At 39.9% G+C, this 5,974-nt stretch overlaps 1 non-coding gene across 1 annotated transcript; it reads left to right on the top strand.

Moving 5' to 3' along the window:
• The first annotated feature begins 390 nt into the window (after positions 1–390).
• Positions 391–497, top strand: LOC141417026 (U6 spliceosomal RNA). The gene has a single exon (XR_012441660.1). It is a non-coding gene; the product is annotated as a U6 spliceosomal RNA (small nuclear RNA).
• Positions 498–5,974: the final 5,477 nt, after the last annotated feature.

Below are 5,974 nucleotides of genomic sequence, written 5' to 3'. Positions count from 1 at the left end.
TTCATGGCTGCATAAAATTCCATTGTGTATAGATACCACATTTTCTTAATCCATTCGTCAGTGGTGGGGCATCTTGGCTGTTTCCATAACTTGACTATTGTGAATAGTGCCGCGATAAACATGGGTGTGCAGGTGCCTCTGGAGTAACCTGTGTCACAGTCTTTTGGGTATATCCCCAAGAGTGGTATTGCTGGATCAAATGGTAGATCAATGTTTAGTGTTTTAAGTAGTCTCCAAATTTTTGAAACCCTGTCTTAAAGATGGGAGTTACTCAAGTAGTAAGAGCACCTGCCTAGCAAGTATGAGGCCCTGAGTTCAAATCCCAGTGCCTCCAAAAGAAAAAAAATTAGAAACACCTTATCAACTATCTTGATTTTAAAAGGTGGTACCATGCTCACTTCAGCAGCACATATATTAAAATTGGAATGATACAGAGAAGACTGGCATGGTTCCTTCCCAAGAATGATATGCAAATTCATGAAGTGCTCCATATTCCTTAAAAAGGAAGTACCCATGAAACTCAAACAAAATTGCCTTAACACAACAAACAGAATTATGTCACATTAACCCACTTAGTTCCTTTTATTGGGCTCTTGTTTGTTTTTGTTTGACTTTGTTTTTTGGCAGCACTAGGATTTGAACTCTGGTGCTCACACTTGTTAGGGAGGTGCTCTTACTGCTTGAACCACACCACCAGCCCTTTGGGCCTCAGACTTGAGACAGGCATGCTTCCACTTGAGTCATTCCATGAGCCCTTTTTGTCTTGGGCACTTTTTGATGTAGCCCTGTTACGTGAGGCTGGTTTCAACCTGTGATTCCTCCTCAGTAGCTAGGATTATAGATGTGGACCACAAGTCCCTGGCTCTGTCTTCTCATTTTATTTATGCTTTCTTTATATTCCATTTTGTTTTCATGGCTAGGATATCAAATATATTCTTCCTATTTTTTATATTTCATTTTCCTACACTTTGCAATGTATATTTGCAGCTTATGTCACTGCACTTTCCCTATTTTGATTCATATATGTGTTTGTATATGTGTATTATTATGAATTGAGCCCAATGCCTCAGAACTGCTAGGTGAGTTTTATAGTGGTCTGCAACATTGCTTAGACTTTTTATTTTAAGATGGGATCTCAATAAATGGTCCTGGCTGGCATTCACCTGGTGATCATTTGGCCAGAGCCTCCACAGTAGCTGGTATATTAGGTGTGTACTACCACAACTAAGTGCTCCATCCATTCTTTCGTTATGCTGGCACTTGAATTTGGGCCTTACACTTGGTAGGCAGGAACTCTACCTCTTGAGCCACACTCCAATATTTTTGTCCACTGTGACATAACATCCAGATTCAAGGGCAATGCAGTTATCTTAGAATGCTCCTCAGCCCTCCCTGCCATCCTCTATGCAGTTGCTGTCATTCATCATTTTCCTTATCAGCAGTAGTTAATAGGCTGGTGGAGTGACTAAAGTGGTCAAATGCCTTCATGGCAAGCATAAGGCCCTGAGTGCAAACACAGTAAAACCAAAACTAAAACAAAACACAAGCATCCAGTACAATGTTGAAAACTTTAATTTTGGACATGCATGTGTGATAACAAATGAGAATAAAGATGAGATTTGGGGGCCTGGTTGTGTAGCTTAACTGTTAGGCCACATGCCTATCAAGTAGGAGGTCCTCAGTCTGAACACCATTATGCCCAATGGAGAAAAAGGATTTAATGTATCTTCATTGAATCCTTTTAGCACTCTGAGTGCTTTTTAGTTATAATCACCTCTTTTCTCACCAAAAATTACAATAATTTTTTCAATGCAGGTGTACATGTGATATATTCTTTGAAGATTATTATCTTTTCATTCTGTCTTTCAGAATGAATAAATTTAAATGTCTACTGAAGAGGTATTCAGATAGGCAGAGCTGACTAAGGAGATTCTCAAAGCCCAAGTCATTACCTTATGTGTTGAACTGGAGTTGTGGTTCAAAAAGTAGCATAGCTGGGGAGATTCCAAGATGGCGGCTAGAGGGAGGAAGCAGAAAGTGAGCCTCCTATAGTGAAATCTTGGAGAGATGCTGGAGACACACTTTGCAAGCATAATCACTAAGAAGAGGCATAACTTTGACCCCTCCACACTTCCAGCCAGTGCAGAGAATCTCCACTTCATGTTAAATGGAGAAACAAGGAGGGTCCCCAGGCCACCAATCATCCGTGCCCAGACAGCTTGGGAAGATGCGGACCAGGTGAGCTTTGCGGTGCCATGGTACTCCCACAGACAAGCCTGGGGCAGAGCAGCATAGCCCCCTGACAGACCAACCCCCACCCGGGGAAAAAAGAGAAACTGAGTAATAAAAAATAAGAACAATAAAGACACACGGGAAAGAGGGTGTGGCGCCCTGAGCGCTGAAGATTGGGGAAGGGAATCCTTCCCGGAACTGTAAATAAACAAGCTCGGAGGGTCGGAGAGCCTCTGGCGGGAGCAGGGGTGCGCGCCCAGCAACCAGGAGCAGGAAAGCTTGTGAGAGTGGTGGAGGGAGGAAAACTCCACAGGAGAGGAGGGAAGACCCACTTCCCACATGAGCTGAAAACAAACATGGCGGCTGGCAGGAGCAGCAGCACCGCCCAGTAATCAGGAGCAGGAAAGCTTGTGAAAGTGGTGGTGGGAGGAAAACTGCACAGGAGAAGGGTAAAGACCCACTTCTCACATGAACTGTAAATAACCATGCAGGCCTGAGAACATGAGTGCAGTGTCACCTTTCCCAGTGCTTGGAAAGGGAAAAGCTTGTAAGCAGAGGCTCAAAGGAAAACTCTGAGTAAACAACGCCTGCAGGGCCACGTGAGTGCTAAGCTCACCCTGAGATCTGCATAAATAATGCCTCCAGCAACAGCAGGCTGACAGCAGCAGATACCATTCTCAGAACTGTCTCCAGACTCTTTTTTTTCTTTCTTTTTTTTTCTCTTTTTCTCCCTACCTTTGATGAGAGAACAACTGAATTATACCTGCATGCTGAAAACCTTACTGAAACTATATTGCATTTGAACTTCGGACACTTGGTGGGGATTTTGTGTGTGTGTGTGTGTGTGTAGTTTTGTTCTACTTTATGCATCCCCTTTGATGAGACAACTACAGAACAACATCTGAGGCACCACCTCCAGGACTGGAGACTGAGACGGACACTCAAATTATTAAGACTGAAACTTCATTGCATTTGAACTTGGAGGTTTTTTGGTTTTTTGGTTTTTTAAAAAAATCTCTATTTTGCATTTTATTTTATTTTTATACATAGATACTTCTTTCATTTACCTATTTTTTATTTTTATTCTTATCTTTTTTTTATTATTTTTTACTTTCAATCCTTTCTCTGTCTCTCTAATGTCTGTTCAGCTTACTGTCAATTAGGACACTAAGGCTCTCTGTTTATACCTTTGAAATTTTCTTGTCTGATTCCTTGTTCTGTATTCTCCTTCTTGTCTGTTGATTTGCTTTTCCCTATCCTTTAACTTCTTGCTTTCCATCTCTGCTCACCCTTTCATTCTAAATATTACCATTGTTATTATTACAAGCTAGAAAATACTTAATTGCACACAGTACAGGGACAGTAACAACACCAAAGACAGTGACAGGAAGACAGAAAAAACAGGGAAACCAGTTTCCCCACAGCAAAAAATTAGTACAGGAACCAGAGAGGAATGAAGAAAACAGGTACTCAGATCCAGACTCCAACAAAATGAAGATAAACTATGCCAAAGGACCCAATGAAGTGCACAAGAATAATTTAAAAGAAGACATACTACAGGTACTCAATGAGAATTTCATAGAGATGATACTGGATAGGGTCAACCAAAATGTACAGGAGACATTCAAAAAATTCCAAGACAACAAAAATAGAGAATTTGAAAAAGCAAAAGAAAAAATAAAGGAAACCATAGAAGCACTGTATAAACACCAAAGTGACAGAGAGAACACGATGAATAAACAGATAAATGAACTCAGGACAAAAATAGACAACATTAAAGAGGAAACCAGCCAGGATATGGACAACCTCAGAAAAAAGAATGAAACAGAACTGCAAAACAAAACGGAAGGCCAATCCAGCAGAATAGAACAAACAGAAGACAGAATCTCAGAACTTGAAAATGAAATGGTAATTAAAGGAAAAACTGAAGAACTATTAATTAAACAACTCAAGACCTGTGAAAAGAAAATGCAAGAACTCACTGACTCCATCAAAAGACCAAACTTGAGACTCATGGGGATCAAAGAAGGAGAAGAGGTGCAAGCGAAGGGAATGCATAATATATTCAACAAAATAATAACGGAAAATTTCTCAAATCTAGAGAAAGATATTCCCATACAGATGCAAGAGGCCTCCAGGACACCAAACAGACCAGATCAAAATAGAACTACCCCACGACATATCATCATTAAAACAACAAGTTCAGAAACTAGGGAAAGAATATTGAAGGCTGTAAGAGAAAAAAACAAGTAACATACAAAGGTAAACCCATCAAAATCACAGCAGACTTCTCAACAGAAACATTAAAAGCAAGAATAGCATGGGGTGAGATCTTCTGGACACTGAATGAAAATAACTTCAAACCCAGGATACTTTACCCAAAAAAACCATCATTCAAAATAGATGGAGCAATGAAAGTCTTCCATGATAAGCAGAAACTAAAACAATATGTGACCACAAAGTCACCACTACAAAAGATTCTTCAAGGGATTCTGCATACAGAAAGTGAAACCCAACTTAACCATGAAAAGACAGGCAGCACCAAACCACAGGAAAAGAAAAAGCAAGACAGCAGAGAGTAACCTCAACACAGAAGCTACAGTTTACTATAATATTGTGAGCTCAGCCTATAAAGTGGAAGCAGACCCAAACTGCTAGAAAAATCACATGTTGCAGATTCCTATTTCTTTTTGGGAGTGAATTCAAGAACCTATGCCTGCTTGGTAAGCGCTTTAACACTTTAACCACAAAGCCTGCCCAGAAGACATATTTTAGGCAATATAGTGACCTGTAGTCTAATATTAATAAGTAATCTTGAAAGTATATTACTAAACATTGTATATTATAATAATGATACTAACAAATAGATCTCATGGAAAGCAAATAATTCTTCATTGGGTTTTAATTTAAGTAGAAAATTGATTCTTGGCAGAAAAGGCATCATACAGTGGAGGCCAAAATGACAATCTCTCTAAAATATGAGACAAGGAAAAATACAGGTTCTATTTGAAAACAACTTTTCTATTCTGATCTACATTTTGGACAATAAACAAATTGCATTGGGAAACAAGAAAGATAAAATCTGAACATTTTCACAAGTACCACGTTACATGTTTTTCATCGCAGTGTTTGGGAAACAGAGGTTGGAAAAAAGTAAGTTCAAAGTCACCCTGGTATACATATCCAGTTAAAGAAGTCCCAGTCTAAATGAAATATAAAATGTTGAGCATGTTGAAAGTCACAATTAAAAATACACACAAAGGGCTGGCAAAGTGGCGGAAGTGGTAGAAAACCTGGGTAGCAAACATGAGGCCCTGAGTCCACAGTCCAGTCTGATGTAAAAGACATACTGAAGCAACTCTTCCCAACACTTAAGCGAGTCTATTGATTTAGGATCCCATGTGACTGTCTTTCTAGGCTGGCACCAGAATAACAAGTATAAAGGTTGTTTTCAGAGAAAAATTTAGAAATACATGACCACAATCACAGCTCAGGTCTGTAATCCTAGAACTTGAGAGGGTGAGCCAAGAGGATCGTGATTGGAGGTCAGCCTGGGCAGATAGTTCACAGGCCCTTGCTCTGACATATCTAAGACAAAACAGACTGGAAGGGAGGTGTGGCTTGGAGGTAGAGTCCAGTCCCTGGAAGCACAAAGCCATGAGTCAAGTCTTCTCTTCATATCATCTTTCATCATATCTCTGGAGGAAATCAGGTGACATGGCATGCTTTTGCTAACAAAAGT

Source organism: Castor canadensis, chromosome 14 (genome assembly GCF_047511655.1).
Source record: "Castor canadensis chromosome 14, mCasCan1.hap1v2, whole genome shotgun sequence".
In the NCBI taxonomy this organism is placed as follows: Eukaryota; Metazoa; Chordata; class Mammalia; order Rodentia; family Castoridae; genus Castor; species Castor canadensis.
Note: the sequence above shows the minus strand (reverse complement) of the source record. Positions and strands in the feature narration are given on the sequence as shown.